The following is a 17,198-nucleotide window of genomic DNA, read 5'->3' as shown; positions in this document are numbered from 1 at the left end:
CACACCCCCTCCACCTCCTCTTCAGCCCCTCCCACTCCATGCAGCCCCTCCCACTCCATGCAGCCCCTCCCACTCCGTGCAGCCCCTCCCACTCTGCACAGCCCCTCCCACTCTGCGCAGCCCCTCCCTCTCCATGCAGCCCCTCCTTCTCTGCGCATCCCCTCCCTCTCCTCACAGCCCCTCCCTCTCCTTGCAGCCCCTCCCTGTCCAAAGATACCTTCCCTCTCCACACCTCCCTCTCCATAGATCCCCTCGCTCTCCTCTCAGCCCCTCCCTCTCCTCTCAGCCCCTCCTCCTCCAAAGATACCCTCCCTCTCCTCTCAGCCCCTCCCACTCCAAAGATACCCTCCCTCTCCTCTCAGCTCCTCTCTCTCCTCTAAGCCTCTCCCTGTCCTCTCGGCACCTACCTCTTCTCCCCCTCCCTCTCCTCTCCCCCTCCCTCTTCTCACCCTCCCTCTCCTCTCAGCCCCTCCCTCTTCTCTCAGCCCCTCCCTCTCCTCTCGGCCATTCCCTCTCCTCATGGCCCCTCCATCTCCGCTCAGCCCCTCCCTCTCCTCTCAGCCCCTTCCTCTACTCACTGCCCCGCCTCCCCTCTCTGCCCCTCTCTCTCCTCACTGCCCCTCCCTCTCCTCTCCTCACTGCCCCTCCCTCTCCTCTCCTCACTGACCCTCCCTCTCCTCGGCCCCTTCCTCTGCTCACAGACTCTCCCTCTCCTCTCGGTCCCTCCCTCTCCTCTCGGCCCCTCCCACTCCTCTCATCCCCTCCCTCTCCTCTCGGTACCTCCATCACCCCTCGGCCCCTTGCTCTCCTCTCGGCCCCTCCCTCAGCCCTACCCTCTCCTCTCGGCCCCTCCCTCTGCAAACAGCCCCTCCCTCTCCTCTCAGCCCCTCCCTCTCCTCCCCCACACTCTCCTCACGGCCCCTTCCTCTCCTCTCGGCCCCTCCCTCTCCTCTCCTCTCAGCCCCGTGCTCCCCTCAACGCCCCTCCCTCTCCTCCCCCTCCCTCCCTCTACTCACGGCCGCTCCCTCTCCTCATGGCCCCACCCTCTCCTCCCCCTCACTCTGCTCTTGGCCCCTCCCTCTCCTCCCCTCCCTCACCTCACGGCCCATCCCTCTCCTCCCCCTCCCTCTCCTCTTGGCCCCTCCCTCTCCTCACGGCCCCTCCCTCACGACTCGGCCCCACCCTCTCCGCAAGGCCCCTCCCTCTCCTCTCATCCCCTCCCTCTCCTCTCAGCCCCTCCCTCTGCTCTCATTCCCTCCCTCTCCTCTCGGCCCCACCCACTCATCTCGGCCATTCCCTCTCCTCAGCCCCTCCCACTCAGACCCTCCCTCTCCTCACGGCCACTCCCTCTCCTCCCCCTCCCTCTCCTCTCGGACCCTCGCTCACCTCACAGCACCTCCCTCTCCTCTCAGGCCCTCCCTCTTCTCCCCCTCCCTCTCCTCTCAGCCCCTCCCTCTTCTCCCCCTCCCTCCTCTCAGCCCCTACCTCTTCTCCCCCTCCCTCTCCTCTCAGCCCCTCCCTCTTCTCCCCCTCCCTCTCCTCTCAGCCCCACCCACTCCTCTCGGCCGTTCCCTCTCCTCACGGCCCCTCCCTCTCCTCTCAGCCCCTCCCTCTCCTCACGGCCCCTCCCTCTCCTCTCAGCCCCTCCCTCTCCTCAGCCCTCCACTCTCCTCACAGCTCCTCCCTCTCCTCTCAGCCCCTCCCTCTCCTCTCGGCCCTCCCCATTCCTCTCGGCTGTTCCCTCTCCTCTCGGTCCCTCCCTCTCCTCACGGACCCTCCCTCTCCTCATGGCCCCTCCCTCTCCTCTCAGCCCCTCCCTCTCCTCCTGGCCCCTCCCTCTCCTCTCAGCCCCTCCCTCTCCTCAGCCCTCCCCTATCCTCACGGCTCCTCCCTCTCCTCTCAGCCCCTCCCTCTCCTCTCGGCCCTCCCCATTCCTCTCGGCCGTTCCCTCATCCGCTCAGCCCCTCCCTCTCCTCACGGACCCTCCCTCTCCTCACGGCCCCTCCCTCGCCTCCCAGTCCCCCCTCTCCTCTCGGCACCTCCCTCTCCTCACGGCCCCTCCCTCTCCTCCCCCTCCTCTCGGCCCCTCCCTCTCCTCTCAGCCCCTCCCTCTCCTCACGGCCCCTCCCTCTCCTCACGGCCCCTCGCTCTCCTCAAGGACCCTCCCTCACCCCTCAGCCCCTCCCTCACCCCATGGCCCCTCCCACACCCCACGGTCCCCCTCTCCTCATGGCCCCTCCCTCTCCTCATGGCTCCTCCCTCTCGACTCTGACCCTCCCTCTCCTCTCGGCCCCTTCCTCTCCTCTCGTCCCCTCCCTCTCCTCACGGCCCCATCCTCTCCTCCCTGCCCCTCCCACTCCTCATGGCCCCTCCCTCTCGACTCGGCCCCTCCCTCTCCTCACGGCCAACTCCTCTCCTCTCGGCGCTGTAATGATATCAGCAAATAGTGATGTTATTTGCCTGTTTGATTATCATGCCTTACCAGCATAATTGCATATATTGATTGCTTGTGCCTGACCAGCAGAGGTCATGTGACCGAGACAAGCAAGGCAGTGGAGTTTAGTTTCGGTTTCATTCTAGATGCATCACTAGCATAATGGTGTCTCCTGAATGCTGTATAAAGAGTTGAACAGACTTTCGACTAAAACTCATTCTCTTTCATAAATGTCTCATCATTGAACCCACAAAGAAATCAATACATGGTGTCAGAAGTGATTGAAAGAGATGAAGAGAAAATAACTGAAGTTAAATCAGCTCTCCACAAATTAGCAAGCCAAAAGAGAACATCGTTGCTTACCATTACAGAATAGCTAACGAAGTGAAAAATGGAAGGTTTACTCCCACCGGCGACGCTTCAGTTGACAGGTAATGTGGCTGAAAATTGGAGAAGATTCAAACAACGTGTGGGGTTGTATTTATCAGCAATCGGAGCTGACGAGAAAAGTAATAAAAGGAAATCGTCACTGTTCTTACATGTCGTGGGTGATGAAGCGCTGGAGGTGTATAATAACTTCACATTCGCTGCTAATGGAGACAAAATGAAGCTAGATAAAATAATGGAACAGTTTGAGGCCTACTGCATACCTAAACATAACGTGACATTTGAGAGGCACAGATTTTTCACGTGTACAGAAAACGGGTGAGACTATTGATCAGTATGTGACTGAACTGAGAAACAGAAGCAAATCGTGTGAATTTGGGGGACTGACAGACTCGCTGATAAAAGACAGACTGGTGTGTGGTATTCCAGATAATGGTCTAAGGGAAAAACTGCTAAGAGAGCAAAATCTAGACCTGGGAAAAGCCATAGCACTGTGTAGGGCTACAGAGACTGTGAAGTTGCAGGCAAAGGAGCTGTTCAGTGACAATAGCTGCAACGTGGATGCAGTGAGAAACAACGGATACAAACCGTTTAACAAAACGAGTGCCAATGTGAAAAAAGAGGCGTGGCCAGTGAACGAAAATGAAAGGGACAATCGAAAGTCATGTAGTCGATGCGGTACATAGCATCCACCAAGAAAGTGTCCAGCATATGGTAAAACATGCAATAGTTGCAACAAAAACAACCATTATGCCCGTTGCTGCAAGAACCAAGTGCAACAAAGCAAGGTCCATCCAGTAGATGAAAGCGACATAGAGGAGTTCAATGTAGATGTTGTGCCTGAAAACAAAAAAGAAGAAAGAGACTGGATGTTGACACTAAAAGTGAATGATATACATATTCCATTTAAATTGGGTACTGGAGCAAAAGTTAATGTGATATCAGAGACTGATTTTAAGAAAATTAGACCCAGACCAAAGATACATGGAATCAAAGTGAAAGTGACAGGATACACAGGTACTGATATACCAGTGAAAGGAAGATGCATTGTCAAAGTAGCACACAAGGACAGAGAGCACACGCTAGCATTAATCGTGGTGCCAAAGGATGTGCAAGCCATACTAGGTTTAAAAGCCTGTGAGAGACTGAACCTGGTAAAGAGAGTCCTCGTTGTGGAAAGCGAAGGAGAGACAGTCTATGATGAACTGAATTTTGCGTACACACCGGGTAAGCTGATGTATACAGCAGACACGTTGTCCAGAGCTGTTGACCCAGGAGAGCCCGCAAACACAGTGCAAAGACTGAAGTACAAAGCAAAAGACAGTGGAACTGACTTCTACCAGAGCATGCTTGTATACCGCACAACACCGCTCGAGTGTGGTAAGTCACCAGCCCAACTCCTGATGGGACGTCGGCTAAGGTCAAACCTACCCATCCCGGAGAACCTCCTGAAAACAAAAGAGGGGGAGAAAGTGAGGAAGTTCAAAGAACAACAGAAAGAAAAGCAAAAGTACTACTATGACAGAGGAACACAAAACCTACCTGAACTCCACACTGGTGACAAAGTAAGGTTCAAAGACAAAACAAACACATGGACTCAGAACAGAATTGTCCTGAGTGAAGTTCAACCAAGATCATACACCATTCAGACAGATGAGGGTGCTGTTCTGAGAAGAAATCGTCGAGATCTTCTCATGGGACCAGCCACAGCAGGTCAAGAGACTGATACTGTTGAACAACCTGATCACACAGCTGAGAACACATCATCTGAGGCAACAACTCAGATTCAAGGACAATCAATCAGAAAATCCTCAAGACACGTGAAGCCTCCTGAGAGACTCATTGAGCAAATTTAAGGACTATTGTTATAGAAGGAAGTAATGTTATCTTATTCTTTCTTCAAGTTCTAGTGTATTGAGATATTTCATGTGAACACACAAAGCAAGGTTAAAAAACCTTGATCATGATAATGATAATGTAAGTTCATTAAGTGTTACAGTTAAAATGCAGATTAATACAAAGAAAACATGTTGTTAGTTAAAAGTAAAATACTTTTGTTTTAAGAAAAGGAGATGTAATGATATCAGCAAATAGTGATGTTATTTGCCTGTTTGATTATCATGCCTTACCAGCATAATTGCATGTATTGATTGCTTGTGCCTGACCAGCAGAGGTCATGTGACCGAGACAAGCAAGGCAGTGGAGTTTAGTTTCGGTTTCATTCTAGATGCATCACTAGAATAATGGTGTCTCCTGAATGCTGAATAAAGAGTTGAACAGACTTTAGATTAAAACTCATTCTCTTTCATAAATGTCTCATCATTGAACCCACAAAGAAATCAATACAGGCGCCTCCCTAACCCCTCGGCCCCTCCCTCACCCCTCACCCCTCCCTCTCCTCTTGGCCCCTCCCACTCCTCACTCTCCGCTCGGCCCCTCACCGTCCAAAGAAACCCTCCCTTCCCGCACGACCCTCCCCAAACATCCCCTCCCTCTCAGCCCCTCCCTCTCCTCCCCCTCACTCTCGTCTCGGCCCCTACCTCTCCTCATCAGCACCTCCCTCTCCTCTCTGCCCCTTCCTCTCCTCTCCCCCCTCCCTCTCCTCATCAGGCCCTCCCCCTCCAAAGATACCCTTGCTCTCCTCTCGGCTCCTCCCTCTCCTCTCAGCCCCTCCCTCCCCTCCCCCGCACCTCAGCCCCTCCCACTCCTCTCAGCCCCTCCCTCTTCTCTCCCTCCCTCTCCTCTCAGCCCCCCTCCTCCCTCACAGCCCCTCCCTCTAGCCACAGCCCCCCTCTCCTCACAGCCCTGCGCACTCAGCCCCTACCACTCCTCAGCCCCTCCCACTCCTCAGCTCCGTCCACTCCTCAGCCCCTCCCACTCCTCAGCCGCTCCCACTCCCCTCAGCCCATCCCACTCCCCACAGCCGCTCCCGCTCCCCTCAGCCCCTCCCACTCCCCCTCAGCCCCCCTCATCACAGCCCCTCGCTCTCCTCACAGCCCCCCTCCTCACAGCCCCTCCCTCTCCTCTGAGCCCCCCTCTCCTCTGAGCCGCTCCCTCTACTCTGAGCACCTCCCTCTACTCTGAGCCCCTCCCTCTACTCTGAGCCCCTCCCTCTCCTCTCGGCCCCTCCCTCTCCTCGGCCCCTCCCTCTCCCCTCAGCCCCTCCCTCTCCTCTCAGCCTCTCCCTCTCCTCTCAGCCTCTCCCTCTCCTCTTAGCCTCTCCCTCTCCACCTCCCTCTCCTCCCCTTCCTCTCCTCTCAGCCCTCCCTCTCTGCCCTATCCTCCCCTCTCAGCCCCTCCCTCTCTGCCCCATCCTCTCCTCTCAGCCCCACCCACTCCTCTCAGCAGTTCCCTCTCCTCTCGGCCCCTCCCTCTCCTCTACACCTCCCCCTCCCTCTCCTCTCAGTTCCTCCCTCTCCTCTCAGTCCCTCCCTCGCAGCCCCATCCGCTCCTCTCAGCCCCTCTCTCTCCTCCCACCCCTCCCCCTCCTCACATCTCCTCCCTCTCCCACCCTCTCCTCAGCCCCTCCCCCTCCTCAGACTCTGAAAACTTATGTATAACTAATGGATAATTAATAGAAATATATTAGATGTTTCAGATTTATCTACATTCTGTCAGCGTGTTTCTGTTATAAATTCCCATATCTACATTAATAAAGGAGAAACCTGTCATACTGTAATTACCCACTTTAACCAGCAGTGGCGCCACAGAGTCAGCTTTGCCTTTCCTAGCTCCTCAGCTGCACTGCCCAGAGGCTCCTGCGCTCCAACTCTACTTCTCTACTTCACACATGATGTAGGTTTTGCTGTTTAACTTTCGAAACCTTATTTGAAATTTACCTTGGTGTGTCCTGGCCCAATTATCTAACCCACCCTGTTGCCCACTTCACCTCTATGCTGCTCTGGTCTTGACTCTCGATGAGCAATATCCGACTAAAAACAAGGGCATATAAGGTAGCCAAATCTAGTGGGAGGATAGAAGATTGGGAAGTCTTTAAAAGACAGCAAAAAATAACTAAAAGATTGATTAAGAAAGGGAAGATAGATTATGAAAGTAAATTAGCAAAAAATATAAAAACAGATAGCAAAAGTTTCTATAGTTATATAAAAAGAAAAAGGGTGGCTAATGTAAATGTTGGTCCCTTAGAGGATGAGACCGGGAAATTAATGGTGGGAAACATGGAGATGGCAAAAACGCTGAACAATTATTTTGTGTCAGTCTTTACGGTAGAGGACACTTAGAATATCCCAACACTGGACAAACAGGGGGCTCCAGGGGGCGAGCAGCTAAATACGATTAAAATCACTAAGGAAGTGGTACTTCATAAAATAATGAGGCTCAAGGCGAATAAATCCCCTGGACCTGATGGCTTACATCCTAGGTCCTTGAGGGAAGTGGCGGTAGGGATTGTGGATGCATTGGTAATAATTTTCCAAAACTCCCCAGACTCAGCAAAGGTCCCGGCAGATTGGAAAACTGCTAATGTAACACCCTTATTTAAAAAGGGTAGTAGGCAGAAGGCTGGAAACTATAGACCTGCTAGCCTAACATCTGTGGTTGGTAAAATTTTAGAGTCCATTATTAAGGAGACGGTAATGGGACATTTGGTTAAACATAATTTAATAGGACAAAGTCAGCATGGTTTTATGAAGGGGAAGTCATGTTTGACAAATTTGCTTGAGTACTTTGAGGAAGTAACATACAGGGCGGATAAAGGGGAACCAGTGGATGTATTGCATTTAGACTTCCAAAAGGCATTTGACAAGGTGCCACACAAAAGATTATTGCTCAAGATAAAAATTCATGGGATTGGGGGTAATATTCTGGCATGGGTGGAGGATTGGCTATCTAACAGAAAGCAGAGAGTTGGGATAAATGGTTCGTTCTCAGACTGGCAATCAGTAATTAGTGGTGTTCCGCAGGGGTCAGTGCTGGCTCCCCAACTCTTTACAATCTATATTAATGATTTGGAGGAGGGGACCGAGTGTAACATATCAAAGTTTGCAGATGATACAAAGATGGGAAGGAAAGTAGTGAGTGAGGAGGACATAAAAAACCCGCAAAGGGACATAGACAGCCTAAGTAAGTGGGCAGAGATTTGGCAGATGGAATACAATATTGGAAAGTGTGAGGTTATGCACATTGGCAGGAAAAATCATAGAGCAAGTTATTATCTTAATGGCAAGAAACTGGAAAGTACTGTAGTACAAAGGAATCTGGGGGTCCTGGTGCACGAAACTCAGAAAGTTAGTATGCAGGTGCAGCAAGTGATCAAGAAGGCCAATGGAATGTTGGCTTTTATTGCTAGGGGGATAGAATATAAAAACAGGGAGGTATTGTTGCAGTTGTACAATGTATTGGTGAGACCGCACCTGGAATACTGCATACAGTTTTGGTGTCCATACTTAAGAAAAGACATACTTGCTCTCGAGTCAGTACAACGAAGGTTCACTCGGTTAATCCCGGGGATGAGGGGGTGGACATATGAGGAGAGGTTGAGTAGATTGGGACTCTACTCATTGGAGTTCAGAAGAATGAGAGGCGATCTTATTGAAACATATAAGATTGTGAAGGGGATTGATCGGGTGGATGTGGTGAGGATGTTCCCAATGATGGGTGAAACTAGAACTAAGGGGCATAACCTTAGAATAAGGGGCTGCTCTTTCCAAACTGAGATGAGGAGAAACTTCTTCACTCAGAGGGTAGTAGGTCTGTGGAATTTGCTGCCCCAGAAAGCTGTGGAAGCTACATTATTAAATAAATTTAAAACAGAAATAGACAGTTTCTTAGAAGTAAAGGGAATTAGGGGTTATGGGGAGCGGGCAGGAAATTGGACATGAGTCTATGTTCGGAACGGTCATGGCCCTATCGGTAACAGAGCGGGCCCAGGGGCCATGTAGCCTGGTTCTTCTCCTACTTCTTGTGTTCTAATTATGTGTTAGATTTCAGGAGATGGTTCTATTCCTGTTCCTGGCTGGGGTGGAGATCACCTTTTACAGAAGGTAAGTACTGTAGAAAATATAGGGACAGTGATCTCCTGGACGAGTTTCGATCGCCTAGATGGGTCGGAGAGGAATTTCCCAGATTTTTTTCTCCAAAATTGGCCATTGGGTTTTTTATCTGGTTTTTCGCCTCTCCCAGGAGATCACATGAGTTCGGGAGGGATGTAGAGTGATAGTAGATTTGAGGTTAGGATCAGATCAGCCATGATCTTATTGAATGGTGGAGCAGGCTCAGGGGGCCGATTGGTCTACTCCTGGTCCTATTTCTTATGTTCTTATGTAACACCATTGGTCTATTAGTGTAAACATCGAAGTTTATGCACCAAAATGACTAGAGGAAAGAGGACACCTGGTGAAGGAGGAACTGGTTGAGAAGTTGTTGCTAGGTTCATCTCAGAGATACAACCAAACCAACAATGGCACAATTGAACTTGAACCAGTGTGCCTACTCACATTGCAAGCAACTCTTTTTCGCTGATAGCACAGAGTTAAAGCAGAGCATGTGCTTACTATCGGTTATATAACCGAAGGGATTTTACGTGGTTTTACCCCAGACTTGCTCTGAACCTGATCTCAGCCAAGGGTGAATGACTTTCCACAGGAGCCTCACGACAGCAGATGCTGAGCTGCCACTTGGTTTCTGTCTGCCTGTGATGGCCATTCTGACAATCACCCGCAATCAGGAAAATGTTAACAGATACAAACCAACCACAGCCCACGATGCTACCCTTCCCTCAAGACTGTTGGCAGAATTCTTTTAGATTATTTGGGTTTGTTAATGTAGAGCCTTGGGCCCAGACAAGCACTGCATCCTCTATGGAGAGAAGTATACAGTGGTGTTCCCCAGGGGTTGGTACTCGACCACTGCTCTTTTTGATGTATATTAATGGTCTGGACTTGGGTGTACAGGGTACAATTTCAGAGTTTGCAGATGACACAAAACTTGGACATGTCATAAACCGTGAGGCTATTAACAGACTTCATGACATAGACTGGTGAAATGGGCAGGCATATGGCAGATGAAATTTAACAGGCGTGTGACGTGATACATTCTGGTAGGAAGAATGAAGAAATATAAACTAAATGGTACAATTTTAAAAGGGGTGCAGGAACAGGGACATTTGTGGGGGTACATACACAAATCTTTGAAGGTGGCAAGACAGGTTGAGAAGGCTGTTAAAAAAAGCATATGTGATCGTTGGCTTTATTAATAGAGGAATAGAGTACAAAAGAAAGGAAGTTATGCTAAACCCTTATAAATCACTGGTTCGGCCTCATCTGGCTGTACTGAGCACCACACTTTAAGGATGTCAAGTGTAGGGGGGCATCTTTTCCGTGGTTTACGGTAATTTACCTTGTCAGCAGCCTTTGCCTGCATTCTGACCAATTCCAACCTTTTGCCTGGTTTACGTTCATTCACCTGGTCAGGCAGCCTTTTGCTGCTACACTGTAAACCAATTTAAACAGCGATTTCGAATCGCTACCCTACCTTCCAGTTCTGACTGAGGGACTTATGATTAATTATATATTAAAACGGACAACTGGTCTGGGTGTGAGAAAGTCAAACTTTATTAAACTAAAGAAACTGTAATCAAATTTTAAACTATACCACACGAACACAGTAATTACAGTAAAATTGTTTAACAGGGGAAGGCAGATGGCAAAAACGAGGGATAAATGTCTACAATGTTGATAAAACAATCTTAGCAATTTCCCCTAAATCACCACCCCCCCCCCCCAACTCCTGACTAGGTTGTCTTGCTGAGGAGTCAGAAAACCTGCTCACCTGTGGCCAAGCGAAGTAAGAGCGAGATAGCTTCACAGGAGCTATCTTTTATATCCTGCCATCTCCTGTTTGGTGCTGAAAAGGTCTGTGTGCAAACTCACGCCCAAAAGTTCCAATACACATAAGAAAGGCTGTGATTAGCTGATTCAAAGTGGTTGGAGTGATTTAATGTGTCTGCACTCTGGGGCCAAAGTGTACCCGCCCACATCCGGAGTTCACCTGGGCTAAAACAAAAGAGAATCCAACTGCCCTATTGTACAGAATTGGGTGATTCAAGATCCAGTCATTCCTAAACTGTTGCATATCAAAAGTCCTGTACACAGTTTCAATGTGCCTCATTGTGTGTGTAGGGGGTTTGAATGGGTTGAAACTACTGTGTAAACAGAAGTCAATTGTTCTGCGGATTAGTCTCAAGTAGTTGTAGTCCCTTATGTCAATAAACAACATCGATTGCTTCTGAGAGGGAAACTCCCTTTGATTGACAGAACCTATCTGCCGCTGTGTGATTCTCCCACTTACACAGAGATCACGGGCTGCTTATCAAAGCCCTATTGTTCTTGGTCAATGCCTTCTCTGACAGCCATTTTAAAATCTTTGTGATTGACCAAACTCCATGGAACAATTTTATTAATAAAAAAATGTACTGTCATTAAGGTGTGCGAAATTTTCCACAGAACTCCACGATTCCGGTGTTGTCCATGTGCTGTCCATCTCAATGCAGCCTTTTGCGGTTCTGGGCACGTTTCAAAACATTGTAGACAATTCACATCACCCAATTCTTCGTCCACGATGTCGACCAATATTTCCGATCTTCAGGGAAAATAGGAGAATTTTGGGAACCCCTACAATCTGCCCTTTGCATACTCCCAACTTGATTGAAGTATCCACTCGAAGGAGTGAGCAAAATTTTCTGACCCCCTGACAAACAACCATCCCCTGTCTTTACCTACCACTGATCCCCGTCCCATCTAGTCCCCTCAAATTCGAGAGAAACCGTGGTACGGTAGGCATCTTACAGATACATCAGTTTACAATAAGGGGTCACATACCCCTGCATCACTTGTTACATTATACAATGCACTCAAAATTTACAATCACTTGTTACATTATAACCTATTACAAAATGCTGCAATCTTAGTTATACAATGTAATCAAAATGATCCCAAGCACGGAGAGGGTCCGACGCCTCTGCTCGACTTGGAGTTGTCACAAAATGATCCCAAGCACTGAGAGGATCCTACGCCTCTGCTCAACATGGGGCTGTAAAACAAAATACAAAAAAACTTGAACAACCTGCTTAAACAAACCCCGACCATCACGTGCCAATGATGGGTCGCAAAATTCGTGTGGTTATTGCTCCTCCCACTTGGGCAGGAAATGTTCCTTCCACCCCCCTTGAATGGTCTTGGACTTTTAAACATGCAGAATGGATTTACAGAACAGCCTGCTCCACCAGCCCCAAGCCGTTACCTTGCCCCTTTGTGGAGGCGCGGTACCCCTCATGTTTAAATTTACCTTGGCACAGACCGAGACTGGGGAGTATGGGATCGTGACTCTAAGTCCCTCCCCCTCCCGTCTACCCTTGACTGGCTGCAGAAAATGATGGGTGCCTGTGTGGCAGCTCTCGCTGGCCCCACACTCAAACTTGGATCCCCGATCCGGCCACCCATTCAGCCTCGCCAGCCACACTTACACTAACTTTACCCGTGGGCCCCTGGGTGAGTTCCTCCCTCCCCCGAACGCACCCATGCAACTCTTGGGCCTCCCCCTCCGCTTTACAATGGTTTCCCGGGCCATCACCACCCACTCTTGGGGAACGCGTCCCTATCTGACAAGGCGCCAGTGCTTCCCCACCATGACTCTTCAACAGCGAGGTTTCCCGCAAGTGAACTTTGGTCAGGATAGAGCTGGGTTGGGGGCTGTGCCCCACCCAGCTGGGGCCATCTCTTCCATATAGGAGGAGTAGGCAAGTTCCTCTGGACCCTGTCCGGTTTCTCCCGAAGGTCGCTGTGGGGTTTCCCTCTGGATTCGTCCAGTGACGAGGTGATCCCCAACATTCTTTATCCATATCTTCATTCGATGCCGAGCTCAGGCTGGGCGAACAGGGCTGCTTCTTCTTCCACTCTCCTGCAAAAGAACTTTAAAGGACATGCAGCCAGGTCTCACTGACCTGCTACCTTAGGTGAAGGCGTGGTCGGGTCCCTCGACCTCGGACCAAAAGTACAAACATTTGGCACACTTGTAAACTTAAACTTTAACTTAAACTACAACAGTTAATTCTAAACTTACAATTTACACATTAAAGCAAGCTACATACTATTCAAAAAGGGGGGTAGGGAAAAAGCAGGTAATTACAGACCTGTAAGCCTTACATCAGTTGTGGGCAAAATGCTGGAGTCCATCATTAAGGATGAAATAGCGGAGCACTTAGCAAATGGGGACAGGATAGGACAGAGTCAACATGGATTTACAAAGGGTAAATCGTGCTTGACTAATCTATTGGAATTTTTTGAGGGAGTAACTGGTAGAATAGATGGGGGAGAGCCAGTAGATGTGGTGTACCTGGACTTCCAAAAGGCCTTCGATAAGGTCCCACATAAAAGATTAGCATGGAAAATTGAGGCTCATGGGATAAAGGGGAAAGTTTTGGCGTGGATAGGGAACTGGCTGTCAGATAGAAAACAGAGAGTTGGAATAAACGGCTCATTTTCTGAATGGCAGGCAGTAACAAGTGGGGTACCACAGGGATCTGTCCTGGGCCCCCAGCTGTTCACAATTTACATTAATGACCTGGATCAGGGAGTCGGATGCAGCATTTCCAAATTTGCAGACGACACTAAACTAGGAGGTGGGGTGGGCTCAGAGGAAGAGACCAGGAAGCTCCAGAGCGATTTGGACAGACTGGGAGATTGGGCGGATAAATGGCAGATGCACTATAATGTGGACAAGTGCGAAGTTATCCACCTTGGGTGCAGGAACGGGAGGGCAAATTATTATTTAAATGGCAATAGATTGGGAGAGGGGGAAGTACAGAGAGACCTGGGTGTTCTTGTACACCAGTCACTGAAGGCGAGCATGCAGGTGCAACAGGCGGTCAAGAAGGCAAACGGTATGCTGGCCTTCATAGCAAAAGGGTTAGAATACAGGAACAGGGATACCTTGCTGCAGCTGTACAGGGCACTGGTGAGACCACACCTCGAGTACTGTGTACAGTTTTGGTCGCCTCATCTGAGGAAGGATGTTCTTGCCATGGAGGGGGTGCAGCGGCGATTCACCAGGCTGATACCAGGAATGGCGGGAATGACCTATGAGGAGAGACTATGTAGTTTAGGGATGTACACACTGGAGTTTAGAAGATTGAGAGGGGACCTCATAGAAGTGTATAAAATTCTGACAGGTCTAGACAGACTGGATGCAGAAGGAATGTTTCCCTTGGCGGGTGAAAACAGAACTAGAGGACATAATTTAAGGATAAGGGCTAAACCATTTAGGACAGAGATGAGGGGGAATTTCTTCACTCAGAGAGTGGTGAACCTGTGGAACTCATTGCCACAGAGGGCAGTGTACGCCAGCTCATTAAATATATTTAAGAGGGAATTAGATATATTTCTACGGGCAAAAGGGGTTAAGGGTTACGGAGAGAAGGCGGGGACGGGATACTGAATTAAAGGATCAGCCATGATCTCATTAAATGGCGGAGCAGGCACGAAGGGCCGAATGGCCTACTCCTGCTCCTATCTTCTATGTATCTATGTATGTATACACAGATAGCTATAATACAAATGCCGCCCGTCTCTGGACAGCCAGGCTAATCTCTGGCACTGTCGCAGATTACTGCTGGCTGCAGCGAAGCTGGACTGCCTTCTGCTTCTGGTCCCTTGCAGCTTATGGCTGCTGGTTGGGGACCTCTGTTATCTGTTTCCTCCCGGGCTCGGGAGATTGCTCTCTGTGGCAGGTACCCTGGTGACCACCTTTTCTTGGGCTTGCGGGCCCGCTGAGACCTTCTGAGGGGCGTCTCTGTAGGGGAAGCCTTGGCTGATGGACCCTGTGCCTGGGTTGCAGCCCTAGCTGGCTGGGAACCTTCTCCCCCTGGTGCCAACAGCCTGCACTGTATAAGATACCTGGCAGCCTGCTGGTACAAATCTCCCTCTCCCGATCCAAAACCTGGTGTCAGATCCCTCCCTATGTCTCCTGCAAGAGTGATTGCTATCCCTGCCTCCCCAGGGTCCCACATCATGGGGGGACCACTCTGGAAGCGGGCTGGGAAGCTGGTCCCTTTAAACAGGCCACTGCACCTGCACAGATCTCCTCCCCGGAGTCCCGCAGCAGAGGCTGTGAAATCTCTGTCTCTAAACAAGCAGGTGCGCCTGCATGAAAAAGCTGGGGAAGAGCCGCTGTGGTCCCACAGGCACCTGCGCCTGCGTGAACAATCTCTTCACAGGGCTGGGGGACCGCAACACTGTCACAGGCAAATGCGCCTGCGCGTTTGATTTCTCTAAAATGGGTTGGAAGAACCGTTGAGTCTTCCAAGCAGGCCGCTGCGCCTGCGCGTATAGTTTGGGAAGCCGGGAGCTTTAAACGGCCGACTGCACCTGCGCGCTCGGCCTCAAACTGAGCAAGAGCCGCTGGGGTTTGTTGGTCCACGACTGCGCCTGCGCATACCCGGTATTGGGGAACCTTTTTCCTCAGGCGCGCGGCTGCGCCTGCATGAGAAAACTGAAGCTGATCTGCTGGGGGTACCAAGCTTGCAACTACGCCTGCGCGAGCCCAGTGTTGGGGAAGCTCTCCCCTCAGCCGCGCAGCTGTGCTGGAAAACTGAGGAAGAGCCGCTGGGGGTATGGGCTGGGGAACCGTACCTGCGCAAGCAGTTTCTGTGAATGGATGGGCAGCAGCCTGCTGATTTCTAATCCCAGGCTGCTGTTTCTCTGTTTCTGAGCCACCTGACCTTTTCAAATTTGAACTTTTGGCAAAACTAGGGTCCCACTGGGGCGGGGAAGTGTCACAATTTGTGAGCTGGACAACATTTCCCTGGAAACAAGCCACAGTGCCGGTCTTTACAGGCTGTGAACTTGAACTTGTCTGGTCAGCAAACTCATGTTCTCTTACCCGGGTGGCTTTAAATGGGAAACTTTGGACCTGGACCTGCCTCCCTTGTCCCGGATTTCTGCTACTGGACCTGCTCTACAGGGGTCCCAGAACTCTCCTTCCATGTTCCCCTGCTTAGCCTTCCTTAAGGCTATTCAAACTCTCTATCTTTCTGCTACAAGGGGTATGATCTGCTCCACAAAACCTTTGGTCACTGGCCAGCTTATAAGCTGCCTTTACCTCCCTAACCTTCTCCTCCTGCTCTGTTACCTCTGAGGTGAGGCGGGCATTCTCTTCCCACAGTTTCATCTCGTTCTTCTTTGAACTATAAATCTGGCACGTTAGGAACTCCATTTTGTTCCTCGCATGGCTCTTGCCCTCGCTAGCTTCTTGGGTGAGGTGTGCATTTTCCACCGGAGCCTCATCTCACCCTCCTTAACCCAGCCACCTATACCATGATAGGTCAGCCTACACACTGCCGCTAACATCTGCAGGGCTACCCACATACTGAAAACAAGAAAAGCAATAGCTGATAATTTCTCTAGATCCAGGCCACTCATCATATCCAGAACTGCCTCCAGTCCTGCCGCGGTCGCCAATTTGAAGGGGGCATCTTTTCCGTGGTTTACGGTAATTTACATTGTCAGCAGCCTTTGCCTGCACTCTGAACAATTCCAAACTTTTACCTGGTTTATGTTAATTCACCTGGTCAGGCAGCCTTTTGCTGCTGCACTGTAAACCAATTTAAACAGCGGTTTTGAATCGCTACCCCACCTTCCAGTTCTGACTGAAGGACTTATAATTAATGATATATTAAAACGGACAACTGGTCTGGGTGTGAGAAAGTCAAACCTTATTAAACTAAAGAAACTGTAATCAAATTTTAAACTATACCACAGGAACAGAGTAATTACAGTAAAATTGCTTAACAGGGGAAGGCAGATGGCAAAAACGAGGGATAATTGTCTACAATGTTGATTAAACAATCTTAGCAATTTCCCCTAATCACCCCCCCCGCCCCTAACTCCTGACTAGGTTGCCTTGCTGAGGAGTCAGAAAACCTGCTCACCTGTGGTCCAACGAATTAAGAGTGAGATAGCTTCGCAGGAGCTATCTTTTATATCCTGCCAACTCCTGTTTGGTGCTGAAAATGTCTGTGTGCAAACTCACGCCCAAAAGTTCCAATACACAAAAGAAAGGCTGTGATTGGCTGATTCAAAATAGTTGGAGTGATTTAATGTGTCTGCACTCTGGGGCCAAAGTGTACCCGCCCACATCCGGAGTTCACCTGGGCTAAAACAAAAGGGAATCCAACTGCCCTATTGTTCAGAATTGGGTGATTCAAAACCCAGTCATTCCTAAACTGTTGCATATCAAAAGTCCTTTCCACAGTTTCAATGTGCCTCATTGTGTGTGTAGGGGGTTTGAATGGGTTGAAACTACTGTGTAAACAGAAGCCAATTGTTCTGCGGTTTAGTCTCAAGTGGTTGTAATCCCTTATGTC

Source organism: Somniosus microcephalus, unplaced genomic scaffold (assembly GCF_052327205.1).
Source record: "Somniosus microcephalus isolate GS21.2 unplaced genomic scaffold, FLI_Smic_1.0 unresolved_chr2, whole genome shotgun sequence".
Lineage (NCBI taxonomy): Eukaryota > Metazoa > Chordata > Chondrichthyes > Squaliformes > Somniosidae > Somniosus > Somniosus microcephalus.
The sequence above is the reverse complement of the archived record's forward strand: the minus strand, read 5'-3'. Positions refer to the sequence as shown.